We start from the raw sequence: 14,141 nt of genomic DNA on the forward strand, positions 1-14,141 counted from the left end.
GTCCCAGGACCAGATCCCAGTTTGCTGTGGCTCTGTGGGAGGACAGGAATGATCTACACTATAGCATCACAGAGTCACAGTTGCTAACAGAGCAGCTGACGCTGGGTGGTTGTTCAGCTGCGACTGGTGTAGGCTGGTGGCATGGCTTTGGGTCGCTGCGGTGCGAATGTGATGCTTCTCACACCTTCAAAGCTGCGTTCCAGCCTCTGCTGTTTGATTTTCTCCTTTTCGCCTCGCGGTTTGAGATGCCGAGGTGTCGAGCTGGCCATGGCCATGGCTTGTGCTGCGTCACGGCGGCTGTGTGGTGACCGGAGGGCAGCGGCAGACGTGAGCCCACTGGCTGGCATGCTGTCTGCAGAAAAAGAAACCTCTCTGCTACTGTATGGCCCGATGTTAATGGAGTGAAAACTAATTGCCTCTGGAAATCACATGTCTACATACAGATAGGGCCCTGAAGTACTTGACACGGCGGCATGAAGACATACAGTAAGACGAACTTGGAATACTTGCGCGCTCAATCACACAAGAGAGATGGTGATGAAATACAGGCCCTCTGAGGACATGACTTATCACATTATTTTACAACAAGCGCAGCAGGAAAAAAGTAACAGCAAAAATTATGGTTTTTCATTACGTCTCTCTTCTTAATACCTTTTATGAGGTGTTTAAATTATTAACTGGTGTCAGGATTCCCACAGGGCAAGGCAATAACAGAATGTCTTTATGAAATCTGTGATGCTGTCCCCCACTTCGTCCACAGAAATTCAGCGTGAAAACCAAGCAGGTTGGTGTGGGGTAATGTGTCATTGTAAACTGCCTCAAGTCTCTCCCCTTCGGCACACAGGAAACAAGATGGAGCTGCACTGCATGACAGGAATGAGGCATTTCTCCTGTCACTCCCCCAGTGGGGACAACGGCGGAGCCCTGAATCAATCCACCACGCTTCCTGCCTCTGTTTACTGCTCTGGGGGTAATGAACGACACTGGGACGGTAAACGGACAAAGATAAACAACGTTTGTTTTTGATTACAGAGTTCAATGCCATTGAACAGCTTTGCTTTTTCCTCCAGGATGTTCCCAAGGTTATTCTGGAGCACCGTATTATGCCAATTTACAGCATAGCTGGTGCCAGTGCACAGTAATGCCCAGTGTTCCCTATGGTATAGCAGATTATCCTGTTCTCAACTGTTTGACACACTGGAACAAGTAAAGGTTTATTCCTGCTGAAAAGAGAAGAAAAGAAACACAACGTTTCGGCTGTGGAGAAGCCCTCTCACACCCGAAGAAGGCTCCACAGCCGAAACTTTGGGTTTCCTTTCTTCTCTTTTCAGCAGGAATAAACCTTTACTTGCTCCTCTGCAGCCTACGCCTGCTGACGCAGCCCCCCACCTGAACTGTTTGACGCACTGTTTTAAGATCAAATTTCAATTTGTAAATGATTATGTTTATAATTAAATATTAAATAATGGTTGTAGGCGGTATTCAATATCAACAAACTCAACTGTAATGACATTTGCCAAGGTCTCCTGGCTGAGGGACACTGACTCAGACAACCACCATCAACACGCCTCCACCAGCTGCATTGACACTAAAAATCAAAATGTGTCAATTCTGGAAATCACTGTGGCAATAAAATATTCCGAACTGTGCTGCAGGGACACAGACCCTCGAACAATGACATCAAGCCAGCTCCTGGCAGCCTGCTCGCTGAGGGCTTGAGCCTTGCAGGGAGGTATTTTCTAGAGCTGAGTCCCTGGGATCCCCTCACACGTCCGTGAGGACAGCCCCGGCACCCGCAGGGGTCTCCATGGTTACAGCATGGACACACTGCAACGATGAACGGGAACCGAGAAGCTGAAGACCCCCGAAGAGCTGAGCTCCTGCCCTCTCCGAGAGAGGGTTATTGTTTTCACCTCATGACGGCAGGGGGCTGATTTTTTGTGTGATAATTCACCGTTCTTTTTTTTAGTTCACCATCAGGGACTCTGAGCCAGTGTTTCAGGGTGGGGTCCCCACCTGCAGACCTAAATTGCTCTTCACCGCCCTCCAGGAGAAGCAGGGAACTGACCCAGTGAAGGTGTCTCCCACCTCCACAAGCTCCAGCTGTTGATGGTCTGGAGACAGTGGGCAAGCCAGACCCTCGGGGTCTGCAGGGCCTGATCAGTCTTTTTCCACTTCCCACCAAGTGCTTCATTGAACGAGTTCGTCTGGGATTGGGTCAAGTCCGCTATGCTATAAAAAGCCTTGAGCTGATAGTGACTGTAAAACTGTGCTGCTGGCAGGGGTTTCACCCACAAAGACTGTGGTTATATTTACAGACTACACAAGGAAGAGCCACTGTGTTTGGTGACAGGGATGGAAAAATCCTGTGGTTTTAAAAAGTTCTTCAGTATTCCAGTTCATTATGGTTGGAGGAGGCCAGTTTTCATCTTAATGCTCCCTATTGCCCTATGCAAGCAGGAGAATTCTACAATTAAAACAGGGGAGAGGGCACTGTGCAGAACTGGCACATTGTAATGAGCAAACCGCCACGATAAAGAGATGGACAGGGAGGCACCGCTAGAACAGATGCTTTCAATTACGCCGTGTACATGAGGTCTAGATTCAAGTGGTGAATTTTAAAAGCAGCTGTGTGTGTAATATGGTAAGAGAGTCCTAGGGTTGGTTTATTTCAGGTAGTATTTTTTCTCTGAACGCCTACAAGAGATTCAATAGCCAATGGCTAATAATCAACTAACCTTTTGCTTGAAAATGTCAGATAATGCATTTGCTTCTTTAAATATGAAATATTGTAACACAGAATGTGGTATCCTTGGCATAGTGAGCGTGGGTTACATAGTGAAGTGACCGTCAGACCTGCGGCCTCACCGCTCGAGTCCTGGGTTGGATTCAAGCCTGGAATTCTTTCTGTGTGGAGTTTGCATGTTCTCCCCCAAGTTCATCAGGGTTTGCTTGGCTTCTTCGTTCAGGAACACCGCCCTCGGAGAGAGAACACGTCTACTTTGCTTAGAAAAGCAACTACAATTAGACTTCCAAATGGAAAATGATGTCTTCAGAAGACTGCTGTGTCTTGTTTGATTTTCCCAGGTCAATGCAGTACTGCTCTTGAAAAATAGGCCATAAAAGAGGAACTTATTTCGAGGGCATTCAACGCATGCTTTGGTGAAAATAATGTGTACTGAGCAGGAGTCTGTATGACGTTTACAGTAATGGAAAGTAGAGCCTCAGATAACAGCAGGAACAACACATTACATGTGAAAAACATTTGATCATCTAAAATAAGGCTGAAGCAAAATGAGGATTCATAATCTCTTCTGACAGCTTGTCTTTGTAAACAAAATCTTGCAATGAGGGACCTGTGTTCTGATTGCATTTTCAAATTCTAAGGAGGCTAAAAACCTATTGCATTTACATTTTATTCTTAAACCATTTTTCCCATTGTTGTAAATCATTCTCCCCGTTCTTTCACAGTACATTTCTGTAAGTGGTTAGCTCAGTCGTGTACAGAGCTTCAACCAGCCGTCTGAAACAGCCATGCATCATTGATACATTTCTCTGGGAGCGTTTGAGAAGCATGGTAACGTGAGGAATGACAACAATATCAGGAGCAACTTATAATTGTATTTGCTAAACCTATTTTTGCTAATGCCTTTCTTATTAAAACTCAGATTCTCAATATCACGTTCCTAAGTCACCGCAACCCTTTCAGGATAAAGTGGTTACTGAAAATGGATAGACTGGCTGATGGAAGCTCTTGTATTGAGTTTGCCAAGCACATGATAATTATGGATATGAAGTTCAATAAAATTCACAGGATCACAGATTATTCAAAATTAGTTTTCCTTACATCAGAGATCCTAAGACTTGTACCTTATTGACCATTATTGACATTTTAAACACATTTGCTATGCAGACTACATTGTTTAAAAATATACAGTAGATGACATACAATAGCAATTCCATCCTCCTCGCCTTGAAGTAGTCCGTGTCGTGTCCGTGTCGTGTCCGTGTCGGCCCTGCAGCATGGCGGAAGATCTGGGCAAGGGCTTGTCTGGGGCTTCAGCTACAGTCCCGAGGAAAAGGGCATCGGCATGCAAACAAAATTACAAACCTGTCCACAGGAAGACCTGGCAAACCGAGCGTCCAATATAATACACGTTTTATATACTTTATACAAATGGAGTCAGTGGAGTTCACTTATATTCATTCCCACAATTCATCACGGCTGGATGCTTTCGAAAGCCTCTGTAGCACTGAAATATATTTCTTGTACGAGACACGTGCAGTACATGAACACACATGGGACGTCGTATACAATGAGCTGGACCCTTGCTTAGCTCCTGCCAGATCACAGTGCTCGGGAGACAGACCTCTCTTGCGATATACTGTGCTGCACCACCGCTTTGTAAATATAAAGTCTCTCTCTCCCATACTGTATATTAGCCTAACGTCCATGCACGAATACGCTCTGGCTACATTGCATCGTCTACTTAAGTGGAAGACTGAGCGGGTCCTGAAGTGGGAACAAAGGATGTTGTAAGAAGACGAAAAGGGAGAGGCAGTGAATCGAGGCGGTACGAGCCTGCTTGAGGTCTCACACGCTGGGTTTGTGACCAGCGCTCCTGCCGGAGCACGGCTTGGGCTGGGCGGGCCTTGCCCTCGGCCACTCCCCCTCGACTTCAGTGGAGCAGCCGCCTCTCCGACTCGCGGGATTCGCCGGCGAGAGAGACGCCGCTCCTCCCGTGTTGCTTTCGCTCTCCCGTGTGGGACCTGCGGCACCTCCCCCACTGTGGAAATGGCTGGCCCTGCGCTCTGACCCCCAGCTTCTCTCTCTCTCTGTCTGTGTGTCTCATGGAGAGCAACCTGGGGTGTGCGAAAAGACGAATTCCTGTATATGGCCAATAAAGTGATCTTATCTGATCTTAAAGCCCGTCACCCTTCCATGTCTGCACATGCAACAGTAAAATGGCCCTTTCGTATGTCATGCCACTGGAGGTCCCTCTTCATCCAGCACTGTCATTATCCTCTGTCTGGTCCTCTGCACACCACCCACCCTCTGTCTTCAGCTTGGAGGTCTGAACTCGTGTGACCTCATAGCAGACCTGCAGGAACTACAACCCTGCCCACATATCATCCCAAAGGTAACCATTAGGTCGTCAACAACCTAATTGCATGTAAATGCCAGTCTGATCCTGCACAGATTTTGTCACTTTGCTTTGCCTGTAAAAGGTCATGACATTTTGCAATGTTAACTTTTGCAAAACAGAAACGAATCGAATTTTCTTCGCATAATGAGATGTAGTTCCGGTGTTTCTAAATCTTAAAGCTGCAAGAATTGGTTTGGCGTCCCCAGAATGTTTTGGTCTTGCCTTGGCTTTGTTACTATACTCCTGCAGTTCCCACTCAGCCTCACAACAGCGGTATACCCAGAGTAGTGTTTGTACTGACGTGTCACACTAACACCAACTCAGACTGTTGTCAAATCAAGCCATTCGAACTGCATCTGAAACCATGATTGAAATTTAAAAAGTCATTCTGACCCCAGAAAGCTCCTGTAGTGCTACAGGTCACCTTTTCATAAAGACGGACAATACCTGATGAGTCTGCAAGTAATCTGTTCAATTAGGAGAACTCTGGTCCTTAAGGATTGAAGAGTACTTATATTTCACAAACCACCTGTTTACTGGATCGCAATGGACATGTTACTTATCTGTAGATGTGATGTAATGGAGATCTACGGTACCTGCTGGGGGGGTTAGAGATCTCTACCTTAAATTAGTTCTAAAGGCTAACTATCTTTAGTCTTGGTCCAAAATTTTCCCTAAAGCAGCAAAATAATCCTTCTTTTGTCTAGATCAACCCAAAATCCCAGCCGTTAGGGTAATGCACACCTTAGTCCTAACCCATCACAGCCCCAAACAACATAGATTTGACCTTAAGTCAAAGACTTGTAGTCTAGCCCTACTCCTCCTGAAGCTCTAATTTGAGCTCAGCTCTCAGTTTAATCTAGATCTGACATCAGTACACTTCTTGCCTGAGGGGGCAGGAATGCCGTACTGTATCTCACGGAGTCTCCTGCAAGCTTGTGTGCAAAGAGCACATGCAGGTGACGAGCAGGGAACGCTCCGGCACACACCACAGGCCCTGTGCTGCTTTCACGGCTGTTTTCCAAGCTTCTCTCCAGGTGCCACGGCACTGCTGTCTGCCGAGTTTCGGTCCACAGGTGCATCGCACACATGCATGTTCACCATGAAACTCTTCAGACAAAGGTGGATGTTTTACACTAAGTTACCTTCCCCTGGAGATGAGTTATTAAACCACAGCTGCCTGAAAGCCCTGTTTCAGTCACACTGCTGCTCCTTTCCTGTCTCTCTGAACAGGGTGTCTCCACTAGTGCTGTACTGGTCTCCATCGCTCCCTGCTACCTCTGTTTCCATCACTCCAATTATATCATTATCGCCTGCTGATGCAGCAGCTTCCGATTGTGGAAATTTATTCCTGACACTCCTGGCTCCAGGTTTTTGAGGATCATTGTTTAATTACCTGGTGCTTTGAAGTTTTGTCTTTGTTTTCTTCGGGTTTCTTTTTCACTTCCACACCCCGTGAACCATTTGCTTTCTGCCGAATGTGTTTTTGAGCTTCTCTGTAGATCCTCTCCCCCTCGCTGACTGGTGCCCGACTCATCCAGAGAGAATCCTGCAGCGCTTGGCAGCAAGGCGTCCAGTGCCCCGCAGAGCTGACGTCTTGCCCAGAGTACTGTGTCCTCGGCCACGAGGTGTGTTCACCTCCGCCTGATGCCGACAGGATCCCTGCTCTTCAGTTTGTGTCTGTATATCCAGTGACCATTTATTTGCACTTGGGCGTATGATAAAAAACTGAACTGAACTGATGTCTTTGGAGCTGATTTACTGGTGCGCTCACCGGCCCTTGCTAGGTGCCTGGCTGAGTTTTGGGGTCTCCAGCAGCCTCCACCTCTCAGCTCCTGTGATTCTGGTGGTGCTGGTTCTCATGGAAGTGGATCTGAACCTCTGCATTCTGGGAGCTGCTGCATCCTCTGTGGTTATTGATTCACTTCTTTACTCATGACTGGAATTTCCTCATGGGCATTACACTTACATTGTAAGTTACATGATGTTTCCGTATCTCACATGAAGACACCCATTTTCTGTGCCATATTAAATAGTGTACAGTCCATCGAGGACTGTCACAAGCCTTACAAGTGTTGCCAGAGAAATAAGCAATAATCACCAGGTTAGTACAGTAAGTGACCTACAGCCGCCTAAACATGTCAAGGAGTCTCTCAGCTATATTAGACTGAACTGTGGAGCCTGTGGCTGAGAGTACAGTATGTATGATATCCTCTCAAACAGATGTTAGGGAGGAGGTCAAACTATACTCTCACTTCCACTCTCTTACGTGTAAATAATTGCTGGCTGCCCACAACTTTGTGGCCATCTTTTCTCCACCCTTCACTTGCAGCTGCCTCCCTGGCTCATTCTTCATTATGTTTGCAGGGCTGTGACAGCTGGGACCAGGTGAGTGAATGCCACACATTGAAGTAGAATTTGACCAAACTATTGAAATAGTCTTTGTGGGTGAGCAATCTTAATTATCAACCCATCCATCCATTTTCTATTTGCTTCATCCAGTATAAAGCTGGCAACTATCCCAGCAACCAACGGTAGATAAACTCTGGAAAGGCCGCCAGTCCATCGCAAACCAGTGTAAACATTAAAGGTGTTTTCAATTTGTTTTCTCTACAGCACCCTGGTCCCCCCTTGGCTGTAGTCAGTTCTTTCTCTAAACTACAGTGTCTCTGCAGGCTTTAAAGTAATACATTACAGGGCAATGCAAAGGCATTAAAGTGAAGCATTGCAAATGAGTCATTGCGCTCAATTGCTTTATCAACACCCCTGAAAATGGTATCGATGAAGGAGGCCCAGCTATGTCATTTTTAATAATATTAGCACCCTCACTTTGAACTCATAAAAATCCTTCATTTCAAAAATTAGGTGCCCCAGCTGGGAGCCCACAGAAATGTTTGATAAGTGGATCATTGTTCTTCTTTGCAGAATTAGATGTCAAATTCCTTCAGACATGTTTTCTCTCCACTTCTAATGGGGTCGCATTCCTTGCTTCTGTTTCAGTGAACTCAGACATGAAGGAAATATTGGTCAGCATGAGGGAGACAGGCAGTGTCTGAAAACTATTCATCTCAAATCAGTAGATATTACATTTTTATGAAATACTGGACAAACAGTGAAGTGGTTAGATTGTTTCATAATATAAAAGATCTCTATCCTGCAGGACGGCCCTGTCATATTTTTCATACTGAGGGTTTGAAGAATTTACAGTGGCAGGAAAGAGAAACCTGGACGATTGGAGAGGCATATGCTGAGGAAAACCACTTTGTTAGTGAGAAATAATTCCCTCATTTCACAGGGCCTGAAAATGAATTGCTTTAGATGGTTCAAAATGAAAAAAAACTTATTAACAGCGTCCAAAAGAGAATATTTCGGTGAATTAAAATTGAATGTCACACTTGGGTTTTTTTTCAAGCCTGCCTTGCCACATTCCATTAACATCACCTCACCCTGCTTTTTCTGTCCGTTTAAGGGAACATCAGTGTCCTGGAAACTGTACAGCAGCACAGTCTCAGAACCAACTGCGGACAAGCACTGTCCAGTGAAGGTGTCTTGTACAAAAGAAATGGAGATCCTAATTCAAGCCAGCAAGCACACAGCTCATAATCAAACATCAGTGAAGTGTTTAAAGAATACTGTACTTAAGCAGGTTTTTTAAGCCCCTGGAGATATTCATTCATGAAAATGGATATAAATCAGCATTATTTGTGTCTGTTCATTGTGTGATACAATGTAGTAGGTTCCCAGGCATCATTCAATGTCAACAGCTTTTCCTGCAGCTGCTGTGCGCCTCTCCCCTTCTGCAGCTCCCTCCCAATTCATGACAAAAAAGTCTGAAAGAATTTCAGGGGGAATTAATCTGTGATCCTAGCACTCCTGGTGCATTTATGATGAAAGTCAAAATAAATATACATGTAAGATCTAAAAAAACTAAATAGCTCCCCAATTCAAGTCAGAGCGAAGATGCTGTCAAATCCTAACCATTAGACTAGTCCTGGAAATTTATCATTTGACTACTTTTGAAACAGCTGATTCATTAATAGAACATTAATTGTCAAAAACACCGCTGGTTGCTGTCAGTCATGATTTGACCTTTCACCAGAAAGTCTTCAGTCTGAGAGATCACCATATATCTCAGTAGGACTGTAATTCTCTCTTCCCGCAAGGAAGACTATATCTTCTGCACAATTCCTGGGCACAACCCGTCTACATCACCAGTTGTTCTTTCAACACCAGCTTGGAGAAAACTGCAGGCTTTATTCCATCTTCCTTCTCCCACATTTCTCTAACGTTCTGCAGGAAGAAGCTGATCAACAGCTGTCTGCTTTCACCACTGTGCACCCCCTGCGTCACCCTTTCCGTTTGTTTCCATTCACAGAAACCTCTCTGCTGTCTGTCTTGGTCATAGGCACCTCTTCTCCCCTGTCTCTCAACCTCCCAGCAGCTTTACAGACTATAGACTCGAGTCACCTCTGTACACCTACTGTATATATTACACACCTCTCATTCTCATACTCTGAGCCTGGTATTTCAGGTGCTGCTCTTGCCTGGCTCCCTCTCCACCTCTCTGCCACTGTGTACAGGTTTCACAGTGCTGGCCTCTCTCTGCAGGTGTTCCCCAAGGATTAGTACTGGGGACCATTCCCTTCTGCCTGTGGTTTCCTTGCATGGATTCCATCACCACCTCTAGGCTGATGCGTGATCCTCTGTCTCTTCTCAGTGCTATGATCACACATTCATTTATTTTTAATTTGAAGCTACCAGTTATTCTCTTATTATATTGACGGATGTGAAACTATCCCGCAATACAATAGACATCATACCTGTGCAAAAGGGGAAGGGCTAAGAGTGCATCCCTGTAGAAATGTGCTCTTATTGGTGCAATCTGACATTTTTCACAGGCCCCACAATGCCTTACAGGAGAATTAGCATCAGTTGGAGGGGAAATCTAAAACTGACTACAAACACCTCAAGCACACAAGCTCCCAGGAGTCACTGCCTGGGCAGAGAACTGAGCATGCTCTTGCTGACATAAGTGCACCCAATTTCACAGGTATGAGGAGCAGCCAGACAGTTGATACCAGTTACATGAATACATTGTGTTTGTTGTGTATATTTCTGGGGAAAACATGCTTCAGTCAAACCCTGACTTTTAAACAGTGGCTTAAACTTAGTATATTTCCGATTAATAACATAGTATGGATGGAGAGCTTTTTAAAAGTACATAGTTTGGATAACTCTAATCATTTGCATTGTCAGGCTGTGATTTTCCTAATATCTCTTGACAACAGGACAAAAAACAGATTATGATATTTTTCTGTCTTTAACAGAATAGGTCTTGTTTGTCTTTTGAAAAAGATATTGATATGCATGTATTACCTGATTAACTATATAGAATTTCTGTGTGAAACCCAATTTAAAAAACACTACCTGTAGTGTTATATGATTTGTGAACAGAGCTACTGTACGTCTATCTTAATGAAGAACACAAGAATTACTGCTGGAGTTAATCAGCTCTGCTCTGCATTTCCAGTTCATTGTTTTCCATGCAGCTGGAATCTGGCTTCTGTGTGCCAGGTGTGGTATGAACTGAAAGGAGACAGAACAGAAGAGATTATCTTTTCAAAAGCTTTGTTTTGTGTCCATTTATTACCTGGACACAGAATCTGAGAGGCACAGTGTCTAACCTCCAGTCAGATAGAGTATATTCCTGCAGAGTGTATATAGTTCTAAAGCATTTTATTTTCTTTAGACTCAGAGCTTAAACCTGATTGATTAGGGTCTGATTAAGGAAGAGTACTTATTTATAATAATCTCAGTACAAATATTCCTGCAGAGTGTATATAGTTCTAAAGCATTTTATTTTCTTTAGACTCAGAGCTTAAACCTGATTGATTAGGGTCTGATTAGGGAAGAGTACTTATTTATAATAATCTCAGTTCAGTTAGCCACCAAAGAACAAAATGACAAAAAGAATGTTAACCCACTTCAAGTCCTTTGGGATCTTGACACCATCTCATCTTTCCTACCTGTTGAGAAAAGAACAGAAAACCTATTTTTTATTATTTCTTTACACCAACTCAATTTTGCTGATTTTCTGGAGAGCTTTGCTGAGATCAATATGATGATTACAAAGCCCATCGTATGTTATGATTCTCAGAGCAGGTCAGACACAGACCAGGACTGACGTCCCTTTAACTCCTTTACAGCAGAAAACCTATCTGAGCAGTCAAAATTAAAAAAGACACAGTGCTTCCAGAGACCGAAGCCAGAAATATTGGTAATGTTATTTATGATGCTGTAAGGCTGTTTAGAGACACAGAGTTTGTGAATTCGAGAGAAGAACTAAAAGTACAACTGCAGTTTGACCCAATTGGGTCCAGCTTTCAGACAGAGACATGCAGCTTCATACTTATTTCAGTCAACAGGTACAGAAACCACGATTCCTTCTACAGTGCTCTGCCTGAGGGCGATCTGGCGCCGGAGAGAGCAGCCACGCTCGTTGTAGGATGAAGAGCACTGCCAGAATTCATTGATTTGAGCAGTCGGCAGGCAGTGCAATCCGCAGCAGTGTTGTAGGATCTCTAGACTTGCACCAGTGTGTCTCTTTCCCATTATAAACTTCAAAGGAACTGAATACAAGCCCACCAGGACAGCGTGATGTCAGCAGCCTGCTTCAAATCCCCTGCTGAGGGATGAAGTCTGCTCTGGTATCCAGTGTAACACAGATCCCCGCTCTTCCTCAGGGCCCCTCCCGCACAGCCTCCGCAGCGCTGCTGTGCTGTCTGAGAGCGAGTGGGGCTCAGGAGCACGAGGCGGACACCGGAGAGCTGCTCGCACACAGCTCCGCACTCAGCCCCTGTGGACTCCCCCCTCACACAGCATGAAGCTGGTGCTGCATCTCTCCCGACACTCCCCACAGCACACAACGGACAGTCTGCCAGTTTTCCCCAAACACAATCCTTGTCATATTTATGACTTCAGCCCTGTCTTAACAAGGCAAGCCACTGACCATCCCAAGTGCTCATTTTGAGAGAAAATGGAAACAGTGACTCAGGGATGTTTTGGTTTTTTCCATCAGTCCGTCTTTATGTCTGTGCAGCTGTCTGTCTGTCTGTCTGTCTGTCAGGAGCATGACAGCAGTGCTTCACCAAGGTGAAGGTCAGTGAAAGAAAGTCATGGTTAATAAGGACGAAAAACAAAGGTTTGCTCTTGTCCCGGCAAGGAGACACTCCAAACTCGGCTCGGATGAAGCTGACAGCCTCTTCGTTGATAATAACTTAATTTAACTTGTATGTACTGTTTAAGTGACGGCAAAATATTATTTCCGCTATTTGACGACATGAACAACAAAACAAACGGTACCATGCCAAGATAAAAAAGGGTCAGTATGACCAATTCATCAAACCTCTCTCAAAACCGATTCGTTTGGACAGTCTTTGTGTTTGTGTGCGTGTGACTGGAGCCGAGCGGAGGTCAGGAACCTTCAGGTGCTTTTATAACATCGATCACATAATGGCTTAATTGCATTAATTGTTGAGCGTCCTGCTGAATTCTCTGGACATAATGTAGTGAATCTAACTACAGTCTAATGCAGTTTTTTTTTTCTTGGCAACCGAAAACACTTGCTCTACACGTCTGTTTTTGTACCATCGATTCTGATGTTTTCCTGTTACACGTTTTAGCGGCACCGGACTAAGAATTCGTCTCGCAGTATTATTCTGTGTTACGTACGTTATATTGCCTTTACAGCAAACATTTCTTCGATTTCATTCGTTCCGACAAGCGTTTCGTTCTTGCTCTCCCCGGTGAGGTAAAGTGCCTTACCTCTACGTTGCTGCAGAGTGGAAGTACTGTACATGTTTATTAGGAAGCCTCACAACCTCTACAAAATAATTATCACGAATTACAGTACATCGCTCTCTGAGGCGTCAGACGTCGCGACTTTCAAATATCACAGCACGTCTAACAAATACCTTTCCGTTAAGTGTCATCCTCAGGACGTTCAACCCTTACGAATGTTTATACAGCAGTCGCGATAGGTACTGTAGATAATTAGGTGCCAACCGTGCGGTATACAGATCTGTTGTTGTTGTGGTTATTTAGTTTATGTTCAATCAGATCAATCGCTGTTGTCTTCTAGAAACATTTGAAATCAAGCGCTAGAGAACTGGAGCTGTCCGTGACAGTTGGGTGCTGAAAACGTACTTGATCCTTTTTATGAATCAGATTTGCATTTAACACGCACTCAAAATTGCATTCTAATGAGGAATAGATTTTACATGAAACATTCCACCATAGATTTTCTATATTTAAGTAATCGATTTCCAGGTTTTTCAATTTATTCTTCGGGAATGTTTTTGTTTTCCATAAGAGTGAAAGTCATATACACAAAACAGTTTTTATCATTTTATCATAAATGTTTTGTGAATTTGTTAAACGAATACTTGAAAAAATAAAGTAACGCACTGTAAGAGAACATTTTTAAATTGTATTTCTTGGCGTTTGCACTTTGCATTTGAACTATAAAAAATATGTATAAACATTAAATTTATGAAAATGTAAATTTGCCGTAAATGTATACTAGTCACTCTACTTAATGTCCGCTTGAAAATATTCAAAATTTCACATAATGAACACAGAACACAGTGAAGATAAAAGGTGCATTGTTTTAAAAATATAATATATTTTCAAACACATTAGTAACAAAGCTGTTCTTAATGGGCGGAGCGGAGGCTCTGTGGCTCAGGATCTGCGCCCTGTAGCTGGAAGGTTGCCGGTTCGAATCCCGTGGCCGGCAGAGGCATCCTACTCCGTTGGGCCCCTGAGCCAGGCCCTTAGCCCCAGCTGCTCCAGGGGCGCCGTATAAATGTCTGATCCCCAGCTTCTCTCCCCGTACGTGTCTCATGGAGAGCAAATTGGGCTCCGCGAAAAGACAAATTCCTGTAACATGAAGCTGTATATGGCCGATAAAGTGATCTTATCTTAATGGACTTG

Source organism: Lepisosteus oculatus, chromosome 1 (genome assembly GCF_040954835.1).
Source record: "Lepisosteus oculatus isolate fLepOcu1 chromosome 1, fLepOcu1.hap2, whole genome shotgun sequence".
NCBI lineage: Eukaryota > Metazoa > Chordata > Actinopteri > Semionotiformes > Lepisosteidae > Lepisosteus > Lepisosteus oculatus.